This window comes from Pteropus alecto, unplaced genomic scaffold (genome assembly GCF_000325575.1).
Source record: "Pteropus alecto unplaced genomic scaffold, ASM32557v1 scaffold69, whole genome shotgun sequence".
In the NCBI taxonomy this organism is placed as follows: domain Eukaryota; kingdom Metazoa; phylum Chordata; class Mammalia; order Chiroptera; family Pteropodidae; genus Pteropus; species Pteropus alecto.
The window spans coordinates 1,158,237-1,175,567 of NW_006494610.1; the positions used below are offsets into that span (position 1 = coordinate 1,158,237).

Below are 17,331 nucleotides of genomic sequence, written 5' to 3' on the forward strand. Positions count from 1 at the left end.
AGAAAGGCAGAGGAAGGGAGAATTTACTCTCTCTGCTTGACCCTTGAGCTGGGACATTGGTCTTCTCCTGCCCTTGGATGAGACTTAACATCATCAGCACTTCAGGTACTCAGACCTTTAGACTTGGACTAGAATGACACTATCTGCTTTCCTGGGTCTCCATTTTGCAAATGGTAGATCGTGAGACTTCTCAGCCTCTATAATAGTGTAAGCTGATTCCTTATCATAAATATCTTTATATACTTATATATATCCTATTGATTCTATTTCTCTGGAGAACACTGGCTAATGCAGTGAGTTAAGGGCAGAGATAGGACTAGAACACAGTGGGGCATCTATTGCCATTTATCACACTATGTTCTTGAAAATGCCTGGCATGGTGCCTCATTTAAAAGAGGGGAACAATAAATGTTTTCAAAATGATGGATGAATACCTGATAGTTTAAAAAAACATTCTGACTTTATTTTGCAATAAATAGACAAGTAGTTGCAAATTTTCATTGTTCATTGCTCTTTGTAAATGAAAAGGCTTTCCTCATAAAAAAAGAAAACTAAAAATTGAAAGCTAGCATCATCATATGCTTTTCTCTGGTCTTAGGTGTTAGTTTACTTATCATAACAGAGATTGTAGTTTCTGGTGTCTTTTTGTACTTAGGCTCATGCATGATCAGTTTTTGTTTTTGTTTTTGTTTTGCATCAGTAGGGAGGAAATTTGAAAAACTGACCAAGTTAGTTATAATGACCTGGAGTAGCCTTTAGGCACACAAATTTTATTGACTACATTTGGTAGATCTTTAGAGGTAATAGGTTCAGTTAACTTAAGCAACATCTTGTCACAAGCACAAGGGATAGAGCAACGCATCCAAATTATTTTGTGCGTATGAATCACTTGTGGATCCTGTTAAAGTGCAGATATTATGAGTCATAGGTCTGGAATGGCCTCTGAGGCTGAATTTTCAACAAGCTCTCAGGTGCTGCTGAACATCCCCATCTGGTTTGGGGTTCACACAGAATAGGAAGAAGCTAGCTACTTGAGAATTTGACTCTCTGCCTCTTGTGTCTAAATCTCTTTTTTCCTCTGGCCTTCCTGGCATTTTATTGAAGATCTTATGTGCTAATAGTGGGAATCTACTCCCTGTAACTTTTCAATAAGGCTAAAAACTCTTACTAGTCTTGAAGTTGCCATTTTCTCCTCTAAACTATGTGAATGACCTCAATTATTTTTTGTCTTTGCTTATATAGATCCAGAGTTATGTTTTACATAATTCTATGATTATTTTGTGGACTAATATCAGAATTTAGAGGAAACCTTTTAAAAACATAGATAAGCAAATCTGTTTGGAAATACTGGTTTACTTAAAGACTCATAGCTTAATTTAGAAATTAAAAAAAGGGGTCATTTGATTTAAAATGGTTATTTTGGGAATATGGGTAATATCACTGAATGTTACTCTGGAGCAGAAGTTTACATTCACATTGAAATGACATCCACATACAAAAATACATTTATAGAGAGAAAAAAGAAGGAAGAAATATATTTTTACCACAAGGTGGCAGTATGGTATACATACATAAAACATTTCAAATGAATGATTTCAGACAGATCTCTGAGGAAATGACTGTCAAAATAAATAGCATTTTCTAATGCAGTGGTGTGCAGAAATGCCTTAGCAAAGCTACTTATTTGTGGCATTCTTGGATAACTACACTCTAAATTTAAAGCTGTATAAACTGGGCATCTTCTTGGGTCCTCAGTGAACATTTGCAGGGGACAATTTTCAATTAGAAAAAAACAATTACATTGCAATATTTTTTTTATTTTGGTTTAATTTAACTAATAATTAATGTCACAAGTTACATGTAAATATTCTCAAGATGTGAACCCTAGAAGCTTTGATACGTCATCAATTCCACAGAATATACTCAATTTAAACTCTTTTTATATAAAGAATAAATTAAAAGTTTTGAAAATATTTTACTATTCCACTCTTTGTGACATTACATTACTTTTATTTAATCTTGAAAATATGCCTCATTCTATTTAGCCTTTTTATCTTAGTCATGAAGACACTTGTATTGTCTACTTAAAATTAGATTGAGTGCATTGTGAACTCTGTCAACAGTTCACTGGAAAGCTGACTGAGATTAAGTTTACCTAAGCAGCGTCTAACAGAAAGGTGAGATAAATATTGCAAAAGCCACAAAGGTATCCAGATGAATGAGACATTTTTTCCCTTTGGAAAAGGATTGGAAGAGTCATGGTAGAGGATGTTAGGAAGGGTTCTGCAAAGGACAAAGAAACAGATTGAATTATTCAATACCTGTTCAGTTCTTTAAACAACTTTTCGTGAGGTGAAGCTCTGTTCTCTATATATTTGGAATTTGAAAATACCCTCAAATACCAGCTGCAAGTCAAAACTTTTGGCAGCTAACTGGGGATGAGAAAAGGAAAAATGTACTGGCTGGAATAATGGGTAGAATTCTTCTAGTTGCTGCCATTGGCAGGACGCCTGCATGTTAGTTGTTCAGGAGGCTGGAAATCAGCCAGAGTGAAGCTGGGGCCAAAAAGCCTAGGAATGACACCTGTGCAGATGTGTCCCTGGTTCCTGCTCAGATATAGTCCATGCAAGGCAATAGGGACTATACTTTTGTTTGTTTTAGACTCTGCTGAATGGTTGGGCAGCATTACATAAATTCTTTATGTTTATGAGTGAGATTCCTTTAAAATCAGTGCTTAGAAGTGAGCAGTAGTCTTTTTGGAATTTATGAATACTAAAGACTTCAGGTTTATGAAGTCTGCCATACTAGAGTGCTCTTTCAATTGTTTATTTCAATAAAAACTTCTGTTGTTTGAAATAACAATATCAATCAATGATACATTAGGATGGTTATAGTGGTTACCTGACAAAATTAAAAAATAAGGAGAGAAAAGAACTTAACATTGACATTGTAAACATTCCAGGGGCTGTAATGTCACAATCAGAAGTGATACTGGAAGTTTATGCTGATGTGAACTTGAAACCACAGACAAGGAGGGAGAAGTACTAAAACCATAATGTGTTATTTTGCAGTGATGCAGTGGTTAATGAAGCAATGAAGCCATCGAAACTTAGGCCGCATTTACATATAAAACATAAAGACATAAGTACAAAACTGAATGTAATATATGAGGGGATCATACTTCTGAGTAAAATTATCATTTAATTTAGTTTACTATCACTGACACATTCAGAAAAGGTGACAAAGTTTCTTTTGCCATTCTTAAATTAGGTTGTAATATAAATAATACACATTTCACTATTTTACTTTCCCAATTTTTCTGATGAAGTTAAACTATTTAAAACATGTTTGATTAAAAACTGTAATCATTATGGCAACAGCCCTATATGCCTACAAGGCCACTATCTTTTATGACACTGATATGGGGAACATGTACAGCACACAATTGTCAAATGGATTATTTTGGATCCTTAAATCTTAGTGTAAGTAAATAATACAATGAGCACCACTTTAAACCTCTAAGTAGTCACAAATGTATACTTCAGCATCATAACCAGTGACTTAGAAGACTCATGTCATGGCCAAAGACATCCAAGATTGGGCAAAAAGACAAAACATCTCCTGAGTTTTCCCATCTACTTTATTACATTCAGAAAATGCATGTCATCTAAGTGGTAAATAGAATGTTTAAAGTTCAACTAAAAATTCATATGCCATCCTTACAAAAAGCAGGGCTACATTCCTGGCTGAAGCAATGATGGAAGTCAAACAAACTCAGAGATTAGACATAGCAACATGGAACACAAAGAGACTGTTTTCCTAACAGTGACTGACACAGTGGCCACGTCAGGGTGAGACGCAGCTGCCCTAGATGTAGGTCCAATTCATTCCAATGCAATACAGATAGAATTTAGTTACCTCCAAAGTTTAACATATGTTTTTTTCTCCGGAATTGTTTAGACAGTTCATGATAGGCTTTGGATTGGCTAAACTGAGCTTGATGATGGTGGCAGTGGTTATTAACCTTGATTACAGTGTGGAAGCTACCTCACTACTGCATAACCAAGGGGTGAACATCTTTAGTTTGAAAGCAGTTGATTGTCTTGTTCAGCCAATACTATTAGGATTAGGCAAAGGGATTAGGCAAAGGGATGGGTGAAGGGCGAGAGGATCATAGGACATACTGGTGACAACATGCTACTGTCTCCTGGATGAGGGTTCTGAGAAAGAGAAATGTTATAGCTGTAGGCCCTGGCAACCCAGAATGGATGAAAAAATGGGAGGGAGGCAATTATTGATAATTGATAAAAAGAGTAAGCTTTTTTCCTAGGTCAGGTGGAAAGGAAGTGCCTGCCAGGATTATCAGTTCCCTTCTTGTAGGACTCATGCTTCTCTTCTTATTTTTGGGCATCATATACCTGCTTTATTCCTCAACCTGAGAATACTTCCACATTCTCAGAATACATGAGCATGCCTATATTCTAACACTAATTATGAGAACTCCACCATCACAATGTTTTTAGTCAGGTAAGCCTCCAATCATGTCAACTCTTTGAGTTTATGCATTACCCAATCCTAAAATGTGAGTTTTCCCACAAGAGTATATAGCTATAATCAAGCACCACAAAAGGAGCTTTGTAGCTGGAGCAATTCTCAGCATAAAGGTGCCCATGAACCCAAAGAAAATTGGCTTTGCAAGATGGATGTTCTATCCTGGGCACCATGTATATTCTGCTGTCAGAGTTCTCTTTGGGGCTAGACTTTTGTAGATCATGTACCCAAAAGCCCTGCTAGATGCTTTCTTGGGTGGTCCCCCTTGGTCTCACCTCTGATTTTTGTCTATACTTGTTTAGATAAGTAGGAGAGGGAGTTGCCCCAATTCTGGTTATTTGGCTGAAGAGGTACATTTTGAGCAGTTCTGTTACAAGAAGTCCTCCACTGGTCAACAGGGACACTGGATACTTCCCTGTAGTCTCTTTGTCTTCAATGTAACAGGCTTCCTCCTATGAGATGCTGGATTTAATGTTGAATGAAAAATGAGTATACTGACTTAGGGAATATTTATCTACATATTCAGAAGAACAAGCATTAGCAGGGATGACTCCCTGTGATGGCAGACAAGGTTGACTCTTCAGATAAATTATTCCATGATGGGAATACTATACTTACTATCTACCATGAGTTGTATCCTTATACTCTTTGAGCTCACACAAGCTGCCGCTAAATGAGGAGGTAATGCTTCTATCAGCTTGTCTCAAACAGCCATCGTTTGTGTGAGGCATTACTCATGTTGAATCTTTACCCGGGGCTTCTTTTGGGTGAACCTCAACTCCTTTCTGCCTTACCTCATCTGTAAGCCATAGCACATTTGGTTGGGTTAATCTTCCAAAATATATGCAGATTTCGACTACTTCTTACCAGTTCCACAGACACTGTTCTTTTCTAAGCCACTATCTCCTCTGACTTCTTGCCAAAACCTACATAAGGTTCCCAGCCTCCTCTGTAGTCTATTTTTCACACAGCAGCAGTAGTCCGATCATGCCACTTCTCTGTTTTAAATCCTCCAGTAGCTTTTCATTTCACTCACAGTAAAAATAAAGATTTCAAGGTTATCCAGGAGGCCTAAACATTCTATAATAACAGGCCCTCTTTCTTCTCCCTGCCCCATATCCTAGCACAGTTCCCTTCCTCACCCCACTCCAGCTTCTCCACTAGCCTTGCAGTTTCCTCAGTGTGCTAATTATGCTTCTGCTCTGAGGTCTCTGTTTTCTCTCTCGGAATGCTTTCCCTCCCCCGCTCATATCCACATGGCTTGCCCTTTCTTCAGGTCTCTGTTCAAATGTCACTTTATTAAAGATCACTTTCCCGATGATTTTATTTAAAATGAAAACTTCTGCTTCTTTCGTTTCCTATCTTCTTTACCTATAACATTGACACATTACATGTTTTTGTTTAGTTGTCCACTTATTTATTGTTAGTTTTATCTCCACTAGAATGTAAACTGTTTTTTAAATACAGACTTGCCTGTTCTGTTTATGTTTATATTTCAGTGCCTAGAGTACTGCCTGGCAAATAGTGGGTCTTGATTAATATTTATGGAATGAATGAATAAAATGTGGCCTGTGCTGGCCAGTTCATCACCATCTCCATCATTCCATATCATCTTACATGACCCTATTTCACTCCTTTATATGACCCGCCTCACCATGTGGGTATTTGAATTTGTGACTCTTGGCCTGTAGCTTTGAAACAGAGGTCCTATAGTTTTATAGGTCATGTAGCTTTGAAACAAGTGTACAAATATACAGATAATAACTCTTTGAGAAAAACATAGAACTCTGTTAACACCATCTCCCTGCCACTTCCTATCCCCCAGCAGGAGTGAAAGTCCAGGATTCAGGAACAGAGGCCTTACTTTCTTGGGAAAAGAGAAAATACTTCATTTATTCTCAATGAGTCTATAGTAGTAACAGAAGGCTTAAATTAATTCCTTTGAGGTAGAAATGTGATAAGTAATAAATATATTTGTATAATTTTGAATAAATGGTTTTTGAATGAAAAGAGATTGTGCGTAATTCTGAAATTATTTTCATTTCAGATCATAATGATTTACTTGACTGTGGCTGTTATGTTAATACTTTGTTTCTTTGCTTCACCCCTCACTGAATAGTTAAAAAATATTTAAGGACTGAGAGAAAGGAAATTACTATTTAAAAGAACTCTTCTGGTAATCTTTTATATTTAATCAATTTATTGAGGTTTAATTTACATTCAATGAAAGATATCCATTTTAGTTGTTCTGTATAAGTTTAATAACTGTATACATGTGTAATCAATTACATCCCAATCAAAGTACAGAATATTTCCAGAACTTCTAAATTTTCCTGTGTCTCTTTGTAATCATTCTCCCTTATTTTCTGTCCCAGGCAACCACTGATCAGCTTTCTGTCGCAATAAATTAGTTGTACCTATCTTAGAATTTCATGTAAAATGGGTCAAACAATGTGTGTTTTTATATCTGATTTCTTTTGCTCAGCATAAAGCTTTTGAGAATCATCTGTGGTTTATATATATCAGTAGTTTGTTCCCTTTGATTATTGAGCGGTATTGTTTGAATGTACCAGCTCATTCATCTGTAGATAGAGTTGTGAGAGTCGAAAGGGGTTTTGCCAGTTTTTGGCTATTATAAGTAAAGCTGCCATGAACATTTCTGTACAGGTGCTTGCGTGGATGTGTTTTGATTTTTTTTTGAATAAATACTTAGGAGTATAATTCCTAGGTCAAGTGCTGAAAATGTTTAATTTTATTTAAAAAATTCAAATAATCTTTTATTTTGTAAAGGGAAAAATTTGTAATTTATCTGCTTTTCACTGTGCTCATATTTTCATAAGTCACATTTTTGTCAGGTGGGAGTAAAGACAAGGTTACTGCATTTATTGTCAATTGTGCTGGTATAGAAATTCAGAAATGGCGTTCAAATAGGGGAAAAGTTTTCTTTCCCTAAAAACTAATACTCTGTGGCTGGTTGATGTGCCCCTTTTGCAGCTGCTGGAAGGATTAAATGAACTGAGACATAAAAAAATGTTTAACACAGTGCCTGAGACGTTGTTTATATTTAGGGATGTCAGTTATTATAATTATTATCTGAGTTTATTAATAAATTAGCATAGGAGAGAGATCTTGACCCAACTGCTATAGAAGTTTAACTATGACTTTGTACTGTGATCATCTTTCCTGAAAAGCTTACCTCACAGCACCTGAAATAGCTTATTTATATGCATTATTAGCTAACAATGTGTGTTCATCTACACCAAATACATGAAAGCAAGTTCAGAGGATCAAAACACAGAGAATGGCAGATTCCAATAACGTCACCAACCACAAAATGAGGCAATGGAATAAGAGCAGAATCACAAGGTGGAAAACTATAATAATTTAAAGCCGAAGAGTTTACTGTTTTCTAAAATAAGATAATTTCATTAAAACCTATGACTACTTTTAACTTTTGCTAGGTCAACTTTGGTGCTTAACCCTTTTCTCTGATGAAAAAACCATGCTGATAGTGTGCAGCGAGCTTCACTTTCCTACCTTTAAAAAGTGCAATAATCTTTAGGACTCCTTAGTCTGTGGGTGGTATTGTTAAATCTAGAGGTGGAGAGAAGAAAAAAATTTTGTTTATAAAGAAGCTGCATTTTTTAAACAAAGGGAAATTCTTTCTGTAGTGTTATTTTAATCAGAAGTGGGAACCATTTAGTTTTGTTCCTTGGCAAATGGTCTTTGGGAGAGCCTGTTGCTGATTTTCAAAGTCAAGGGATCTAAGGTACTGTGAGCAAGCTCTGTTGCCAGTCAAAAAATAATTGAGCACCTCCAATTTTCAATACAGCAGTAGATTCGTGTGATTAGTTTTCATTTTTGATGAGGAATCAAATTGGAATTTAGCTGACTTGGTTGAGGTAGGTGTAGTGATTCTTTCCAAAATGAAATTGAAGTAAGATCTAAAGGATTGCAGCCCCATTAACCATGTGCTGTTAGAAAAGGCTTTATTTCTGTAGTGAACTTCACTGAACTTTGTCAGTTGGTAAAATGTGCACATTCTCTATCAGTGTTCTTTAGCCACATAATTTGACTAAAAGTTGAGAAAGAGAATGGAATCACCTCTTATTCACCCCATTGGTGAGAGAGGGATTCCTGCCCTAGATTTATGGGTTTATAAGGATGGCTGAACATACAACAGCTAACACTGGACAGATGATGTCAATAGCTCTTGGAATTAGTGCTGTGCCATAAGGAAGCCTGGAATTGTCTCTTCGAGATTGAAAGAACAGAGAAAGTGAGACCCAGATGAAAGTCAGCATCAACTGCCAGACAGGTAGATATACATTTATTCACAGCCTGGAGGAAAAGGGCATCACATGTCACACAGGGCCTCATGGGTTTCACTCAAGAATGGAGTGAACAACTGGGGGCTGTGGGGAGCAGGCTTTGTAGAAACAAGAAGGTGGGATGCCTCCTGGTTGTAGCGGGAGGGGGTCATTGGCTTGTTTGAATAATTCCACAGACTGGCAGCAAACTTAGACTTGCTTTCAGGGATAAGCAGGAACTGCAGCTGGTCCATTTGATAAGGAGGGTTATTTAGCTAGGAAACCTTATTATGCACAGGAGCAGAGTGGGAAGGGGAACTTGTGGTTAGGCCTTTGAGTCTCTCCTGATTTCACCAGAGAGTGAGACAGCATATTATATTGGATCTTGGTTTTAAACCTTATACCACACTGTCCAACACATATTTAATGAGAGCTACTATGAGTCAGACAGTGTGCTAGAAGCTGAAGGAAATTAAGACAGATAATACATCACTTATGTATTGGAGGGGTTTAACGTTTAACAGAGCCAAACAAGTAAATAGGTTAAGTGTTAAATGAGCTGTAATAGACATGTAAATATAGGACCTGTGGACATGAAGGGAAAGTAATCAATCTTATCTAGATAAGAATAGTTTCCCCAGCAAAATGCTTGTTTTCTGTCTCCTTTATGAATAAGGAAAATCATAGCAAAATCTATCCCAGAAGAGATTCCTTAATGTACTTTTTGGTAAAGATTATATTATATCTCCATATCTAAATCAGTCCCTATTTAGGTGCATTTGATAACTGATTGATTTAGACAAGTCATCATTTAGTCACTGGGGTTGGGAAGGGGGTGATGAAGGAAATGGCTGTTCAAAAAGTCAACAAAATAATTTTAATTCTCATATAATTCCTCTTCTACACCTCTTCTTCTCCTCTTGATCTTTCTCTTTCGTCTCTTCCTTTCCCCCTTCTTCTTATTCCTCTCCTTCTCTACCTCCTTTTCCTAAGATGTGGGGAGTTTCATAGTTTGGTAGGCATTAGCAGCTTTTGCCTCATCTTCCCATATTGAACAATCATTCAATCCTATCAAGTCTGGCTTCAGAATATTTGTAGAGTCTTTCCACTTCTCATGTCCACTGTCACCACCTTGGTTTTGGCAAGTGGAGCTCTTTGCCTGGGCCCTGCACTAGGGAAGGCTCTGTATGCCACAATCGATTTATTAAACAGCATAAGGCTACCGTTGTTAACTGGCTCTGGTGCGCAACACAGGCATAGCAGAACCTTAACCTTAAACATCTACTCACATAATTACCCTTGTTCCTTTCCCAGGGAAACAATTCTCCACAGCGCTTACTGTATATTCTTTAAGCCAACAATGACCACATAAAAAAGCAGTGGAGGCTTGGGGGTGTGTTTTCAACAATGTCACAGATTTAGTATATTAAGAGTTGTGCAACCATCACTTTCTTTTGAGTTTAGAACGTTTTCATTACCATAAAGAGAATTCCTATACCCGTTAGCAATCATTCTCTATTCTCTTTCCCCCTTCTCCAGTCTCCAAGTGCACTAGGCAACCACTATACATTTTATTTCTTTACAGATTTACCTGTTATGAACATTTCATATAAATGAAATCATATAGTATGTGATCTTTTGTGACTGGCTTCTTTTGCTTATTGAAATGGATTCTTGAATAGTGCTGCATTGTTCGTCAGTAGGACAATATCGCATTGTTCTTCAACAGCGAAGAACGTTTCTCACCTTATTGTTCAATAATGCGGTATTGCTCTTCAGTGTTCATTTATTTACTTATAAAATAAAAAGTTCCCCAGACATAGGAAGGGTATTCAAAAGATACTGAATAGCCTCAAATATGTTCAATAAACTTCTTATTCTTAAGATCTCAGCTTAAATGTCACATCTGAGAGACATACTTGCACATCCGAGTTAAAGATAGACCATTCCTATTATTCTATCTTCCAGATCCTTGTTTTTTTTTTTTTAAAGCACTTATGATAACTTGAAATAATTTTACTTGTCATTGAGTGAGTGAATGTCTGAATGTGTGTGTGTGTGTGAGTGTGTGTGTGATTGGTCTCCCTTATTAGAGTAGAGACTTCATGAGCAAATGAACACTATGTCCATCACCACTGGTGTTGTACCTCCAGCGTTTGGCACAGTGATTCAAAGTAGGCAATCAGTTTTTGAATAAATACATAAATAAATGAATAAATTAGTTATTGAATGATAAAAAGAATGTAGTAGGAGGGAAATGCTTGATGGAGAATGATGAAGAATTAAACATGGAGACTTTTCTTAAGTGTAAAAAAGCCATGGGACATCCAAGTGACTATGTCTTCTAGGTAGCTGGTGGACATAGTTTCTACACACAATTTTAAAGTTAAACAGTACAGAAGGACTTATAGAAAAAGGTGATATTCTCTTGATCTACCCTACCCTCAGTCCATTTCTCTAGAGAAAAATATTTTTAACTGTGTTTAGCTCCTTTAGTGGTTATTGCCATTGTCTTTATCTTCAAATATGATGCTATGTTGCCCTTTCTTATTTTATCAACTTCTGAATTATCTATTGCTATGCTACATGAGGCTGTAGACCATTTACCAAAAATGTCCATCTTTCTTCTCACCTCCTCTTAATAGTTATATCTAAAATATTTCTATCAACTACACTTGTAAATTAAAATAAGTTGCTTAAATCTTCTGCCTTCATCTATTGTAAACAGTTCTTCTTGCCTCCCCAAATTGTAAGATAAAGATGTTTGTGTGTCTAGCCTTCCTTCTACCTTCATGTCCTGGTTTCTGAAAGTTGTACTTTTAGTTTTGTATAGTCGAGATTGATAACATTTACATTCTCCTGTCAGACAATCTACTGGCTGCTCAAGTCATGTCACCTTTGAATAGGTTTCATGTTTGAACTATGTTGCTTGTATCATTTTTATTATTATTCCTGGAGAAACTGATTCTGTTTTTTCTCCTAATGGATTGAAAAAAAAAAAACATGTGTTTTCTTTACCATCTTGCTAATATCTTCTAGCTTCTTACGTGTTCTCTACACTTCTTTAGAATCAATTATTTTCTTTTCTTGAAGCCACTAATTTCCTGTTTTAAATTGGAGTGGTTACATGAACAGTGGCTTTATTGTACAATTTTCTGCTTTTCTCAAGGTTTACATTTTCTTTCTTTTTTCTCATAAAGGCAAAAACATATATTGATACAAAATGCCCTTCAGTAGATAAAATTTCAGTAAGCAATGTAATAAATTCTGCAGGTTATAGATTACTTTATGTTACTGAGGTAAATATTAGAACTTAGAACTCGACTGTAGCTTATAATTAATATTTAATTATATAATAACATTTAATTGATAACTCTTTACAACTTACATGGTTCTAGATTAATCAAGAATTATCTCTATTCCTAGTGCTTATTATTATTATAATTAAAAGAAAAACATGAGCAGAGAATCTTCCTGACAAAACTCCTGCTAGAGTCAAAGCCATAGCTGAGAAGGGAAGATACATTAATCCAAATGCTGTTTTCTGATTATATAATAACATTTAATTGATAACTCTTTACAACTTACATGGTTCTAGATTAATCAAGAATTATCTCTATTCCTAGTGCTTATTATTATTATAATTAAAAGAAAAACATGAGCAGAGAATCTTCCTGACAAAACTCCTGCTAGAGTCAAAGCCATAGCTGAGAAGGGAAGATACATTAATCCAAATGCTGTTTTCTGTTGATATATGAGTAGATAGTGCAGGTGAAGACCTGTTCTTTATCATTTGTTAAATATATGAAAATATTTTGAGCTTGAAAAACAATTGGTTTACATACTCTTAGAGGCAACACATAAATAGATATCCAAGAAATGAATTTCTGAGTCTGTTTTATTTATCAAGTAGTATTTAATGATATAAAATATAAATTTATAAAACACAGACACACACATACATTCAGACATGTATATAAAAATGCCCGATTGGCTTTGGAACCAAACTGACATAAGGCACAATAATTATGCAAGCATAACCATCTTATCACATTAATGTGCCCCATTATGTGATGAATAAACTTTTCCATTTATCTAGCTTGCCATAATGTTTGCATTCCAAGCAGAAATGAGGGATACAAATTATGCTTAGGCAAAGGGAAAAGCTTACATTGAAATAATTATGACAACTTACAGCAGTCAATGTATAGGAAGTTTGCAAAGTGCCTTTCACATAGATTTGCTCATCTGCTTTCCATAACAACCCTGAGAAATGCATGTGGTTATATTAACTCCATTTTATTGCTGACAAAACCGAGGATCAAAAAAAGTTGTTACGTTTTTCAAGGGAACTGCTGATAAGCAGAATAGGAGGATTCAAACCCAAGAAATATGATGCTTAGTCTCTGCTACATTACAAAATTTTCTGTTTATTACCTGTTAATGTTTATTATTCAGACTACATCTGCATATTAAAGACACTGGATATGTGTAGGAATCCAAACTGCTCATACAAGGTGTTATTTATACCGTGCTGCCCTTTTTAAAGGTCAAAGTGTAGTAAGGACAGAAGACCTAACTTCCAATCCTGGCTTTTCCAAGGAAAGTATATGATTAAGGAGACCAATATCATGTGTCTGTAGCACTCTCCACCACACCCTCCACATAAATTAATATCCAGAAAATCATTAAAATGGGAGAGATGACTTCTTTCCCATCTCAAATATGCTTTAAATTATTAAATTATTATAGCATATTCCCACTGTCTTGCCTCAGAGATGTTTATGGGTTGATTAGATGCATTCTTTTATTTACTATATAGTTTTTGAGCAACTAACATAGGTTAGCACAATTCAGAATGTAAACAAAACAGCACAACAAAATGATTACAGATTGTGGTCAATATGAGGGAAATAAGCAGAGAAAGGCAAAGTGCTTTCAGATGAAGGGGTCAAGAAAGCCTCTCTGGGGAAGTGACATTGAAACTGAGACCTGTAGCAAAAGTACTCAGATGGGGAAAGAGCTTAGTAGTCTGTGAACTGGCAACCAGACTCTATGGGCAAGGAGAGAGTGAGCAGGATGTGATAGTAGAGAGGTTGGCAGGACCTTGTAGATGATGTAAAGAGAGTGGATTTTGCTCTGAACGCAACAGAAAGCCATTGATGTGGCTTAAGCAGAGGTGACATGATCTAAGTAACATAGAAAAAAAGATGCTTCTGGAGGATCTAGTGGGAATGGGTGGAGCAGTCTAGATCTGAAGCAGGGAGACAGGATAGTTCCAACATGAGAAGACAGTGATGTGGGCTATGATTGTATCAGTAGAGTTGGGGATAAATGAGTATTACCAGAATAAATTAGTAGAATGCATTTTTTCTTTGGGTTTACAATAACGGACATAATTTCAATTCTAGAGGCCAACTCCATAGTTGCTGCTGTCAGTCACAAAAGTTTCTTGAAGTCAACCAGTTACAGACTTTAACTACATCTGCAATATACCTTCACAACAACCCCTAGGTTAGTGTTTAATTCATCAGTCTGGCTCAGTTGACACATAAAACTAACCGTCCTAGTCATATAACTAGTAGACAGCAGGACTGAGATGTAAATCCAAGTCTGATTGCTCTGAAAGGCTGGGATCTTAATTTCTATGTTCTGTTAAAAAATTGTTCTAGGCTGTGGGCAGAGCATGATCTAAGATTCTGGATGGTAACATAGTGGGGATAATCCAAGAATGAAAAGAAAGCCACTGTGCCTGAAGTATACAGATCTGGGGGAGGCAAGAGATAAAACGAGAACACAAATTTTGGTAGGCTTCTAACAGATGTCTGCCAAATACTAGCTGTGTGATCTTGGGAAATTATATAAATTCTGTTACTCTACTTTGTAAAATGGGTAATAGAACCTATTTCCTAAGGTTGATTAAATAACTTAATACATGTAATATACTTGGTATAGTCCCTGGCACAGACAAGAATGGCATAAATGTTAGCCATTAATATTAGTGTGCTTCTGGTAGGGATGGATGGATGCTGTAAACTTGTTCTTAAGCAGCTGCCACATCTTAGCCTGAATCCTTATAGAACTTAATATATAAGGAAGATATATAAGAAAGGAAGGATCATAGTCAATAAAGTAGGATTGCATAACTAAGTAAGTAGTGTTGGGAACACTGGCCAGCTCTGTGGAAAAATGAAATAGAGAGACTCACCTCAAACAGTGTATCAGAAGAAAACCCGGGAGAGTTAAAAGTAAAAATAACAACATAAAAAGGAAGAAAACATAATCAAATATTAGTCAAGATATGAAATTACAGAAGAAATGATAATATATCTGATTATATAAAAGTTAAAACTTTCATTTCTCCTCTGAACCATCATAATCAAAATTCAAGAGCAAATGTCAATCTTGTTTGCTCTAAAGATAACAAGGTGCGATAGCCTAAAATACATAAAATAAATCAATACCCCTGTATGTAAATGGGTGATTTATATAAACGAACATTCAGAAAAGTGAAAAGAAGGCTGATAAATGCATGAGAAGGTTTAATCATAAAGCTAATGAAAGATAATTTGAGTGCAATATTGTTTGTGTAACAAAAAAATCATTATGCATATGAGGGTATAGGAAGATAGGCACATGTGTATATCAAATTTGCAGTATAAATTGGTATAACTCTTCCGAGAAGCACTGTGACAATAATATGTATTAAAACTTAAAAATGTCCCTTGCCTGGTAATTTCACTTAGTCTCCAAGGAGGAAATAATCTCTAATTCTGACAAGGTGTGATGTATAAAGATATTCATTTAGCATTATTTATAATAAAGAAGCATTGAGGAATGTCTAAATGAACAGTAATAGTGAAATGTTTGTAGCTATCTTATTACTACACAGCCATTTAAAATTATGTCTATGAAGGGGATGAGAGAAAGGAGGAGATGTTGGCCAAAAGGCACAAAGTTTCGATTATACAGGACGAGTAAATCCTGGGGAATCTAATGTACAGCAAGTTGACTGTAGTTAATAATACTGCATTGTGTACTCGGAAGTATTTCAAGTAGATTTTTTTTTTTGGTTCCCAAGTTTTATTTAAGAACTCATATAAAATATTCCAGATAAATGAGCTTTAATCCTCATCTTCCTTCTCTTCTTCGTTTTGGTTAATCTGAAAGTAACATAATTTGTAACTCTCTTTGCTGTTAGCAGCTATATGTAACAAATCACGTAGATTATTTTTCAAATATTTTTTGGTGAGATATTTCAAATACCTTTTGGAAAAAGGCACCTCAGAAGCCACAGTGATCTTGCTTGTGCTCCTTTCAATGGTTACAACCCTTCCACCGAGATTCCCAGCTTTTCCTTTCACTTTGATTCTCTCCTGAAGAAACTGCTCAAAATTGGCAGCATCCGTAATTCCATCTTCTACAAGATGAGTGCAGTCAAGGGTAGACTTGAGAACCTGCTTCTTTTTTTTTTGCCCGTTTTGCCACAGGCTTTTTCACAGGCTCTATGGTAGCAGCAGAGGCAGTCAAGTAGATTTTAAGTGTTCTCACCTCATACATACAAAAGCAGTAACTATGTGAGGTGATGGTTATGTTAATTAGCTTGATCATGGTAATCATTATATTATGTATGCATATATTAGAACATCATCTGTATACCTTAGATATGTATAAGTTTTATTTGTCAATTATATATCAGTAAAGCTGGAAAAATGAAACTGAATAATTTTGAATACAAAGGAAGATGTCTTTGTTAAGTGAAATATGAAAAGTAGAATATGTCACTATGATATATATCTACATATATATTTCTATCCATAAAAAGTTATATTCATAGAAAACTAACCAAAAATGTTTATTTTTAGGTGGTAGAATTATAGGTAATTAATGTTTTAATTTATTTCTGCACTTTTAAGTTTAATTGAAATAAGAATTTACAGAAAAAGAAATTGCTATTCTACTAAAGGCACCAAGCAGGAAGTTTCAGTGTAAGCACTCTGGGCTCAGGCCATACAAAGTAACTTCTAGGGAGTTTCCAGATGCTTGGTGCATTCTTTTATCCCTTTTTCCTATCATCCTTTCAACTAAGAAATATTCCCTCCATTTTCTATGCTCCCCAGATTCCTCCATCATCCTTCTAAGTTCGAGTGTTACTTCCTTTGTAAAATATTCCCTGACATTTCTCCTCTTTTCCTCCTCAAAAGCTGGGTACATCCTTCCTTTCTAGTGGTCCCATAGCATCTGATATATAGATAAGGGTGGCCTTAAATTCTGGAGACACAGGCAATATACATATTTATTGATAATATATGCAAATATACATAAAATAATATGTTTCCAGACTGGATGGCTATGCTTTATGTTAAAATATTTATTACATTCAATTATAATCATTATATTGTTCTTTCTGTACTGTGACCTTTTGAAGGCAGTTCCTTTGCCTTTCTTATCACTGTACTGGAGCCTACCT

The 17,331-nt window shown here is 35.6% G+C and overlaps 1 pseudogene; it reads right to left on the minus strand.

Annotated features, from left to right (window-relative positions):
• Positions 1-15,985: 15,985 nt before the first annotated feature.
• Positions 15,986-16,472, minus strand: LOC102887809 (annotated as a pseudogene).
• Between the last annotated feature and the right edge of the window lie 859 nt (positions 16,473-17,331).